Consider the following 12,179-nt stretch of genomic DNA (forward strand, 5'->3'; position numbering starts at 1 on the left):
AATGTCTCTACCATTACAGTCTAAACGTGAAAAAAGGTATCACTGTAATTGCAATTGTATGTTTTTGTTCAATCATTTCTATCCTTGAGCACAAATGGCATAATACAGAATGTTTCCATATGCTATATATTAAAGCACTGTTGATTATTATAATTATTACTATTTTTATTGTTATGATTATGATTATGATGATGATGATGATTATTATTATTATTATTATTATTATCATTATTAAAAATGATGTCCTACTTTATGACACCACTACCCCCCCCCCCCCATTTCTGCACACATACAAACCCAAAGTCATTAAATAGAAAATCAAAAAGAACATCGAAATAATGTTCTGCTAGAACCTGCCTGTCCATTCATAGAGCACACACTCTTGTGAAAAGTTTGATGCTGCTGTGTGGAGCAACTCTGTGATTGTGGTGAAATATTGCTATGATCTCCTTCCACAATGATCCCATGGCTTGGATTTTAGTGCAGATGTTCAGCTCAGCCACCCTAGTCATTTGTAGCTGTTTCGGGTTTCTCTTGGCTTTCTCCAGTAGACAGTTGTTATCTGCTTCTCTCCCTATGCAAAGAGGAACAATTGTTTTTCACAGACAATGTTACTTCTCCATTGCAGAGGAGAATGATGACATTTGATACAACAGTCATAATATACTTCTTAATTAATTTCACACATTTCTAAAACTACACCGATTTCCCTAAGAAAATAATTGTATGATAATGTTCCTTTCATATCAACACTTTGGTAATGTTTTACTCAAAAGTGCTAATACGTCTTTTTTTTATCATAAAGTTTAAATCAATGTGATAATGTGCATAACAAGACTGTAGTAGGATTACACCTAATTGTCCATTGACACTGGATTTTCTTAGTAATTGTCTATGACAAAATAAAACCAAATACTACATGAAAAGGTGTTATGCTGTTTATTGATCTTGCTCACCTTTAGCATGGTGCACAATGTAACCTTTGAGTGCAGTAAAAAGAGGATGCTACGCCAGACGAAATGGTGAATGAACATATTGTTGACTAGAATCAGGAGCAGAACTAAAGTAAAGAATAAAGAAAGCAGGACATCACAAGTGAAAATCAGTGACACAGTCAATTCCATGTAAGTAATGTCTCAGACATTTGACTTCTGAGTGAACAAAGAAAAAAACACATTGACATGAGTAAAACTATAAATGTATATTGAGACAGTTCATTTTCATCTTCTCTGCCAAGAATTTGTCATACAGTATGTGCCATTGACTTTTGCAAAGTTGATTGTATCTCATATCAGTACAGAGTGTGTAACTGTTCTTCCTCATCTCCCTTGCCCCCCCCCCAATAAAAAAATAAAAACACAACAATAATCAAACTAACAATAAAAAACTACAGTTACAACAGTCCTGAAAGATACATGACACTGAAGAAATGCACACTGCTACCACATCAAAATCAGACTGAGGGACAACATTGCTTTTATACCAAAATGCAACATGACTACAGATAATTAGATGTCAAAATGTTGGATTCCATGTTATGTCAGTGCTTCACATTCATAAAACTACAAATGCAGTTGTAATTAAAGAAAGAGTAAGACAAAACAATTATTTCAGTATGTGGCAAATCATATTAGGAATATTATTATTATTAGTAGTGTGCCTGCACTGTCTATTACACACTGGTCTGTCTAATTTACTCTAAGTCCTTGACAGATAGCAATGTAACTTACGGTTCTTGTTCAAGCTTGAGATGATAGGAGAAATCTGCAGGAATGTGGTATGGAGTACAATACTGTAAAGTAGCCCATCATCGAAGGACAGCACTCATTTCATTCCAGTCCGCAAGTTGTTGGGTTGTCCACACAAATGCCTCAATATCTGTTTGTAATGGAAGATGAATAAAAGATGTCAGTCACATGAAACTCCATCACTTCCAGTTCTGTAAGATCATAACATTGATGCACAGATTTGCAAAATATCACACTGCCCCCCCCCCCCCCCCATCCCTTTCAGGTCTATATTCTACAGCTTACCAGAATCTGAAGTTTATGAATGTCTCTCTGGTTTAATTTTACAATTTGCCTAACTCTGAATCCCTAGCCTCCATTCCCCCCCCCCCCAAAAAAAAAAAAACCCTCTGTGTTTCAAAGAACCATAGATTGTAGAAAATCAAAACAAACAAAATGAAAAATTGCAACCTAAGGCAAAAGTACTTGCCACGTATAGGCCAATTACGTCTACATTGAGGCTTTTAGGCTCATAATATAGCATGATAGAACAATTTATGAATTCATGTGCTGAGCATAAACGTTGCACAGGAGTTTTTTTGTTTTTTTTTTTTCTTGTTGTCTATCCATTATTCCAAATCAAATTTGCTGGTACGGTATTCTTGACAACATTATCAAACTCTTCATTGCTGTTGGTAACGCCTCAATTAGACAGGGAGGTGGGAAGAGGACCTCCCTGATTTAACGTTAGACTTTTAGCAGAAGTAACTCTAAAATCATTTTTTTTTTCATGGAGAATTCAAAGGTAATCAAAGCAATTATTTTAGTATGTGGCAAATCATATTAGTGTGGCAAATCATATTAGTAATATTATTATTACCAGTAGTGTGCCTGCACTGTCTATTACACACTGGTCTGTCTAATTTACTCTAAATCCTTGACAGATAGCAATGTAACTTACGGGTCTTGTTCAAGCTTGAGATGATAGGAGAAATCTGCAGGAATGCGGTATGGAGTACAATACTGTAAAGTAGCCCATCATCGAAGGACAGCACTCATTTCATTCCAGTCTGCAAGTTGTTGGGTTGTCCACACAAAGGCCTCAATATCTGTTTGTAAAGGAAGATGAATGAAAGATGTCAGTCACATGAAACTCCATCACTACCAGTTCTGTAAGATCATAAAATTGATGCACAGATTTGCAAAACATCACACTGCCCCCCCCCCCCCCCCCCCATCCCTTTCAGGTCTATATTCTCCGGCTTACCAGAATCTGAAGTTTATGAACAATGAACATCTCTTTGGTTTAATTTTACAATTTGCCCAGCTCCGAATCCCCAGCCTCCACCCCCCCCCCCCCCCCGAAAAAAAACCCTAGTGTTTCAAAGAACCATAGATTGTAGAAAATCAAAACAAACAAAACGAAAAATTGCAAACTAAGGCAAAAGTACTTGCCACGTATAGGCCAATTACGACCACATTGAGGCTTTTAGGCTCATAATATAGCATGATAGAACAATTTATGAATTCAGGTGCTGAGCATAAACGTTGCATTTTGCTTGTTGTCTATCCAAATCAAATTTGCTGTTACGGTATTCTCGACAACATTATCAAAGTCTCCATTGTTGTTGGTAACGCCTGAATTTAGACAGGGAGATGGGAAGAGGACCTCCCTGATTTAACGTTAGACTTTTAGCAGAAGTAACTCTAAAATCATTTTTTTTTCATTGAGAATTCAAAGGTAGTCAGTGAAATAACATCACTTTTAGAGTAACCTAGACAGGTAACCTGGACAGGTCAAGAACACTATTAACATTGTAACACTGTTAACTATCTTAATTAGATGTTGAAGTTGTAGGCCTAGATATAGACTCCCTTAAATGGATCTAAATTCCTGGAAGATTCAGACATAATCAAGTAAGATAAGAGAGTTAAATCAGTCTACCTGCCACCTGGGAAGTAGGTCGTTGCATTACGTATTTGAGCTCGTAATACAGGAAACAATAAAACTTCACAATATATCACCAGTTAGTGCGTTTAAGATTCGATGCAAATGTCAGACGTGTTCATTTGACTTTAGTTCGAATCACTTTCCCTGCCTATTCTCCACTTACACCGAATAATAGATGTGGGACTGCACACGTAGATAACGAACCTAGGACAGCGCCAAACGAAGTCAATGTGATCTGCAAGAATACATATTTACGCTGTTTTGATATTCTAATTCCTCATTCATAAATCTACATTCAAGAATGTGAAAAATGAACAATTAAAGTGTCAATACAGAGCGAAATGTAACTTTACCGATTTCATCTGTCTAGCTTCCGTTGCTCTGGGCGCAGCCATTTTAGACGCGCGCGTACGAGGACGTTTGGCAGATGAATGATTTATGATGACGTCCGGCGTATACGCACCGTCAACCCGCGATCGTGCCACTTCGTGAAAATCGTAGACCGACCAGTCGAAGTTTTCACGAAGTGACACGGTCGTTATTATTACGTAATTATTTGAGATTGAGGTTCAAAAATTTGTCAGGTTGTAGATCTCGGTATTTGCTATCATAATATGCAAAAATCTTAAAATCGAAAATTTACTCGATTTTGGCCGGTCGTGCCACTTCGTGAAAACACCGACGATATTATTGACCATGATTTTCATGGAAATATCATATATATTACTTATCTGGTTTTTATTCTGCCCACACGATCTCACACGATTCTTCTCTGAAAGCAGACTCCTTTGAGGTTGCTGATTTGTTTCTATACAACTTAGTCACATTAATTTTATGCATCAGTTATCAGCCAACGACTTGCCCCACATTTTAGCAATTTGTTTGAGAAAAACTATGCGGTTCATGCGTACCCCACAAGGTAAAGAGACTAGTTTCACCTTCCACGTATTCGCACACTCTTTGCTCAAAAAACAATTGCTTTCACCGGACCCAAATTCTGGAATGATCTTCCCGCAGATGTAGTCAAATGTTCTTCTCTCTTTATTTCAAACAAAAACTCAAATTAATGTTACTTAATGAGTATAACTTGCCTGATTAGAATTATGTAACCTGTTATTTTACATTATTCTTTTTCAATGCATGGGGGATCAATTTGAAGTGTACGTTTGCTTTACCTCTGGTTTCAGCTTTTATGTGTTTATGCTCCCAATAATTACTGCGCTATCACTCATACTTTGAACTCGTTGCATAGGTCATGCTCGTATACCAGTGTATTGTCATGCTGTCTTTTATCAATCAGCACTTATTCCCTTCCTTTTCTCTTTTTTCTTTTCTTTCTCTTTTCTTTTACTTCTTCTGCTCTTTGCACCTTGCTGTTTTAGCTTTCAATTATAGTTTCGTCATTAGTACTTTGTGTCCTATCTCCACTGTAAAACGAATTTACATCGTGATACTTTTTCCCCCGGAACACGAAGTTACAAGCTTTACTTTTGCGGCTCTTTCGTATTTCACATGTTATAGAGAATTGTCTTTTATGTATACATAATATGCTGAGACACTTTCTTGTAATGACCAACCTTATATCATATTTTGTATTTTGCTAATTGCTCGTTTCTATTTTTGTTTCTTTTTTGTTAAGTGTAGGCCCTACATGTATACAGATGTGATGTGAAATTATGAAAATAAACAGCTGGAACTGTTCACTGTGTCTCAAGAGTAAGACCAGTGCAGTTTCAGTAATTCAAAATTAAAATTCAAAAATGCTAAAGATAGAGCTATGAAGACGTTAATGGCTGAAATTTCATGTTCGATTATGGCGGATTCAGTGCTGCCCTGATCGGGGGAGGGGGTGAAGGGTAGGAGGGATTTTCTACATTTTCATATTTACATACAATTTGCGCAGTATATACATAGCCTAAATACTCCTGGCTCAACTGAGTCAGTGTATTCTTTCACTAACATCGAAAGCTGCAAGCTTCTTCCAGCATTGCATAAATTAGATAACAACTTCCACAGTACACTACATTTAGTGCAATAAAGAAGGAAATGGAGGATTAATTGGAAGAGAGAGAGAGAGAGAGAGAGAGGATAAATCACCGTATCATCTCGTTCATTTCTAGTTAAAATGAAGCTTTTATTTCCATAAACATTCCCCTAAAATTTAGGCCTTCGTCTCACCCCAACCCTCCCCGCCTCCCCCTCCCCCTTCCCCTTCCCCCCCCCCCCCCCCCACTTGTTGCCCCTTCGAACAAAGTTGGATTCTATTACCCTGGGGATGCTATCTCCCACGCTTGATGAAAATCTGTCATAGCTTCTTTTTTTTTAAGAAGATGCTGAAAGTGTGAAAATTCCGCCTCCTACTGGTCCTACCCCACTCCACCCCCCCCCCCCCTCCGCCCCTATCAGGGCACCCCTCTATATCCGCCATAATCAGACATGACATTTCACTCATTAAAGTCTTCATATAGCACTAACTTAGCTCTATCTTTTTTTTTTCGGTTCGACAGAAGAAGATTTAAAAATAAAAAATCCTGAGATTAGGAACTCAGAGACTTCAACCCCCCCCCCCCACCAAAAAAAAAACCAAAACAACTAAATGTATTAATCCTATCAGTTGTTTTATAGCACAGTGGCAACGGATTCATACAAGCGAAACGCAACTCCTTTCTCACGGTTTTCACCGATATTATGATTGGTGAAGTTGTTTAAATATGAAAATTTCATCTGAAACTACTTTTTCAGTTCATCAAAGTTTCTGTCGGAGAAGAATGTGGTTTTCTGTAGACTAAAATATCGCGTAATTACGAAAAACTAAACAACCTCATATGCCTGCATAAGCTCACCATCAGGGAAAACCTGACATCTTGTATCCTTAATTTGTTTGCTTTGTTTGTTTATCTGTTATCACTTGTATTGTATTGCAAATGTCGAATGAATTATGATAATAATGATAGCAATAATAACTTCGTTTTATGTTCACCTGTATTATTTCTTATCATGTGCAAACATCTAAGATTAGATTCACAAATTTATACACAAAACACAACACACCAAATGAAATCCTCTGTTGGTTATGATTCATCCCTTTTCTCACCATTAAGTTCTTTAGGTGCCACTTCTTTTCTTGCTTTTTCATGTGATCATTTCATTTCAATTTCATGTGATGGTGCATGTCCAGAAGTAACCATGGCAGGTGGACCATGAGACTACATGCTATTTTGTTTTATGGACTGCCCACCTGACTGGTCATAACAGAAAATTCAATGTAACATACCGTCAATAAGGCACCTTTTATAGAAAAATATTAACTGATTCAATCAAAGATACATGTCCAACAATTAATTCGAGACGACTCACAAGCTCACATACATAATCAAAGAAAGACAGTTTTCCTCTTTATCATATTTTATTTTATTTATTCGTTTTCCACTTATGGGAAGAAATTGCCCTTCAGCTAAATTAGGGCTGATTTTCAAAGAGAAGCATGAAAAGTAGGGGCAGCTAAAGAAACATGCGGTGAGAAAAGAGGTGAATCATAACCAACAGAGGATTTTACTTGGTGTATACATTGTGTAGAATATGATTATAAATTTGTTACACTAATCTGAGATGTTTGCATAATAAGGAAAAAAAAAACTTAGAACGAAGTATGTAGTGCAATGGTCTGGTCATAAATAATAAACAAATTCAAAACAGAGTCTCTATAATTATATGTAGAATTGCTGAATAGGTTTGGAAATGAGAAGGGCCTACGTTGAATAATTTACCAGTTCCCCCCCCCCCCCCCCACCATGAAAAGCTATGATTGGTACTATTCTCCCTGTTGTCCTGGTACAGTGACAAAGGAAACGCAACTCCTTTCTCACGGTTTTCACCGACATTATAATTGGTGAAGTTGTTGAAATTCGAGGATTTCATCTTAAACTATTTTCTTAGTTCATCTCAGTTTCAGTCGGAGAAGAAAAAGGTTTTCAGTAGATGGAAATATCGCATAATTATGGTCGCAAGTCTCTCCAAACTTGTCGTTTCGCAGCAGAGCACGTCGCTACAAAGAGCTACACGCCATGTGCCTGCTGGATAGTTTGATGAGGTGCGTAGCATATCGTAGCCAAGGTATAGTCTTCTTCTTCTAGACGCTGAATAACACGGAACCGCTACCACTGATTTATGTGTCGAAATAAAGTGGCCGTTGGGGGCGGTCTTCAATATCCCGTCGCTCGTTGCAAATGGAAAATGGAAAAACGAATATCGAACCGATATCCTGTTTTCCATTTCCTATTTTATCAAATCTTGAGAAAATAGGATTTTAAGTCATTTTTCCACATTTCATGTTAATGAAACGCGGAAAATAGAATTTCAGACAAAATCCGTAATTCTGTTTTCCGTTTTCAGTCAGCATTGAGATATTGACCTCTGGTTCATTTTCCCGTTGAAATAGCCGACGGGCGACAGGATTTCCACGCAATATTCGGTTTTCCGTCACCAGTTTTCGACCGGTCACTGAATGGTACTTTAATACCCTGATTCATTAACCAAGCATTGCCACGGCGCAACAAAGCGAGTGATGCAATCTGTGCATGGTAGAATGGAGGTAGAACCTCCATGATGGTAGAGAAGATGTCCATGCGTGCGCGTGTCAGGTGGATTTTAGTACGGGGCGCCAAGTGTGGCATAGTCTATTTCGTTAGAAAATCAGTCATTTTCGTTTGTTACAAACTGACTGTATTTCGTAACAACATTATCGTTTTGTTCCAAAATGGCTATATTTTGTAACTAAATGGTTATATTTCCTGAGTAAATCATCATATTTTTTACGAATAATGACTGATATATGAACGAAATAGACTATGCGACACTTGGCGACCCATATTAAAGATAGCGGAAAAACTAAACTGTCGTCTGCTAGCTTTTCGCAGTGGCGTCTTTGTTGTTTTTGGGTGTTTGGTCTTGTGTTTGTGTGTATCTACTAGGTGTTTCAAAAAACATTTCCCACTTTTGATCATTAATAGTTCAAAAACTATTCATCCGATAAAACTGTCATTGATATGAGTAATAGCTGGATAGTGTACAATTTGGTTGAAGGTAATTTGCACGTGAAAGCATAAATCAGTTTCATTAAATCTAAGATTGATTTTGAAGTAAGGTTTCAGATTTTGGTCAAATTTTAACCCTCTGTACAAAAATTGAACTTCGCACAGGAACCAATGATGTGTATGTGAGTGTGTGCTGACAATGGCCCTTAACAATGGACATGCCTGAAGCACCTGTTGACTAAGCGTCAGTTTCGCGCTCCCTGGCACATGAATGCTTAATCAATAATTCATGTGAATTGCCCTGTGCACTGCTAGTCTGAATTCATTCACGGTAAAGTGCTTGCAAACACCACATTTCATTCCAGCTGGCAATCATTTTCAAATTTTGCTTCACATATCACTAAATTTGGGATATAAATAAGCATGAATGATCTAAAGTTCCTCATTTTAATACAACTGTCTACTAATTAAATAGTCTGACAAATTTGTCGCTTTTTCTATAAAAAGAGATCATTTTTGGTAAAGAGTTCAGCAGCATTTGTCATTGGGGCAATTTGTTTCACAGTAGATTTATTTAAGGCTCCATATACACAAGTGTATATACTCTAATTGATTTTCTTTACTTCATGTCACCACGTTTACCATAGAACAGAATGTATTCATTGTAATTTTGTTTTTTCAGAAGTAGGGAGAGCACTGTCGCGACTCAACGACAGTATCGACAGCCGTTTGACTTTACACAGATACCGCCAGAGGCTGAATAAAGACTAGTTGTGATAGTGGAATATCTCATGAATAAATAATGAAGCATTCAAACCCTGGCCATTGTTCAGGACCATTGTCAGGGTGTAAACCACACACTCCCATACACACCCATTGACCCCTGTGCAAAGTGAAATTTTGTACAGAGGGTTGAAAATAGAGCAAAGTCTGGAACCTAACTGTGAAATTAATCATGGATTTCATGAAACTTACAAATGCTTTCATACTCAAACTAACTTCAACCAAATTGTACACTATTCAGCTATCATTCATATCAATGACAGTGTTATTTCATATATAGTTTTTGAATTATTAAGAATCAAAAGTGGGAAATGTTTTTTGAAACACCTAGTATGTGTGTGCGTGTATTGTATGATCGTATATATTCAATAGTTATGTGTGTGGTGGTGTATTCTAAGCTATATTTATATATGTTTGTGTGGATTTGTGGTGAGAATGAGTTACGGCGCTTAAAGTGATAATCATCATCATAGATCGTCCTAAGCGTCGTCATCGTCATCATCATCATTGTCATCATCATCATCATCATCATTTCCCGGTCGAATCTGTGTTGCTGAAGACTTTCCACAAACTATAACTACGTTGTGCGTGGATATCAGGCAAAAATAAAATGTTGGTACCCAATAATTAATCACCAAAAGAATGTCAAAAACGGCTTAGTTGATAGTATAATGCTGGAGGTAGGCACTAAAAACTCTGGTAGTGCGTTTGCTGAGGGAAAATGCTTCTGAGATTTAACTTGCAATGAGTGCTGAAGAGCTTCATGGGATGACCCCTTGTATGCTTATCAAAAAGAAAAAGACGACGATGCTTAGGCTTTATTTTGTCTATATACCATTTACTGAGGCTTTGTTTTCGTTTGTGTTGTTTTTCTCGTTTTAATTTTGATATTTTCTCGTTATTCTGGAGTTAAGTGTAGTTATTGTATGAAATCCTACACTTGCTGACACTGTAAATCATAATGATAGGAATCTTTAAGCCATGTCATGCGAGCCGCGTCAACTGAAGTGATGAGGGTGAGTGGTCTAAGAAAAATATATTTCTTTCTACCTCCCTAGTGTTATTGAACGCAATGGTGAAATAATTTCATAAAATTCCCATCGTAATCGCTCTCGTGATCACAGATTCCTCTATAGTGCATTTTCACACGTACAACCTTGGGAATTGTAGCATATAGATCCCCCGCCCATTATAATTTAGTGTAGGGCCTATATGCATTTTCATTACGATTATTATATTCGTTTCCCTCCCTTTGAAAGCATCTTCGGGTTCAGGACTGCTAAAACTTCTGAACCCTCTCCCCATCCCCCAACCCCTGCCGCGGGCTTTTCGCAGGCTCTTCTTGCCTTTTGGAAACGGAATGCCGATCAATTCAGTCCCCCCCCCCCCCCCCCACATAGGTGAGCTCTCATCCCCATTCCAATCCCCTATACACTGTATCTAGAGAGAGAGAGACATCAAACCCCAAAGAGAAAGTGAGAGAGATAGGGAGAGAGAGAGAGCGAGAGAAAGTCATAAAGAGAGGGAGGGAGAAGAAAACAATCCCTTCTTGAAAGAAATAGAATTATTTAACATGGTGAAAGGTCAAAAGACACGTTATCACAGGGTCGAATGTCGTCGAAAAGATCGCGACTTTTACATATAGTCCATGGGCCAAGACCCGAAAAATGGGTTGTTGGTACCATCTGAGGTGGCACAACCTTTTTGGTGTCAGTTTGTTTGTCGGGCATAGATATGCTTATCAAGCTATGATAGCATTTCCAAATGAGTAGCTTGGTCATAATAAATGAATTTTTAACCAATTTGGTTTCGTTTTTATATCCCTATACTTCTGAATCGAAACTAAACCGCTATACAAAGAAGAGCACTGCCTTCTGTATGTCCACAGGTGTTCTGTTGTAAACGCGGTGCGCTTAGTCTTTATTCAAGGCAGCGAAGGGAATATCCAAAGGGTTATGACGTCCACAGCTGTCACGCGGTGCGCTTAGTCTTTATCTAGACCAATGTACCGTTATCATATCTAAAGTTCCTCATAAAAGGGATTATCTTTACTGTTTTTCTACCACCCTAGCAACAAATACATCAGTTTTAAACAAAAATCACTCTGTTAATTTACAATATCATTCATTATAATGTATCGTAGTGTACCGGTACATTGTTTTTGCATTATCTTATATTGTTAGAGGGAAATAAAGCGACATTGGCGTGGTCTCAGCGTTTTCATGATAAATAATCGAAAGATATGGTAAAATTCACGAGAAATTGCTTTTGTTGTTGTTGTTTTTAGATAAAAGGATATACTACACTGTATCATACGCTTTGGATATTCCCTTCGCCGTCTAGAATAAAGACTAAGCGCTGTGGACATCATAACCTTTGGATATTTTCTTCGCTGCCTTGAATAAAGACTAAGCGCACCGCGTTTACAACAAAACACCTGTGAACATACCATAGAGCTGCATTTTACAGCTCTATGGAACATACAGAAGACAGTGCTCTTCTTAGTATAGCGGTTAGTTTCGATTCAGAAGTATAGGGATATAAAAACGAGACCAAATTGGTTAAAAATTCATTTACTATGACTAAGCTACTCATTTGGAAATGCTATCATAGCTTGATAAGCATATCTATGCCCGACAAACAAAATGACACCAAAAAGGTTTTGCCACCTCAGATGGTACCAAT

General features: G+C 37.6%; 2 long non-coding RNA genes across 2 annotated transcripts; both read right to left on the reverse strand.

The window, feature by feature from the left end:
* Window positions 1-288: 288 nt before the first annotated feature.
* LOC139721338 (uncharacterized) lies at window positions 289-1,838 on the reverse strand. Its single transcript, XR_011710228.1, has 3 exons — window positions 1,731-1,838; window positions 957-1,060; window positions 289-574 (listed from the first exon to the last, which is right to left on the reverse strand). It is a non-coding gene; the product is annotated as an uncharacterized lncRNA (long non-coding RNA).
* A 10-nt stretch (window positions 1,839-1,848) lies between these two features.
* On the reverse strand, window positions 1,849-4,237 carry LOC139721339 (uncharacterized). The gene is made up of 3 exons (XR_011710229.1): window positions 4,032-4,237; window positions 2,689-2,836; window positions 1,849-1,878 (listed from the first exon to the last, which is right to left on the reverse strand). It is a non-coding gene; the product is annotated as an uncharacterized lncRNA (long non-coding RNA).
* Between the last annotated feature and the right edge of the window lie 7,942 nt (window positions 4,238-12,179).

The sequence above is a fragment of the Diadema antillarum genome, unplaced genomic scaffold (assembly GCF_040938485.1).
Source record: "Diadema antillarum isolate AM-2024a unplaced genomic scaffold, OU_Dant_1.0 scf00000141, whole genome shotgun sequence".
Taxonomy (NCBI): Eukaryota; Metazoa; Echinodermata; class Echinoidea; order Diadematoida; family Diadematidae; genus Diadema; species Diadema antillarum.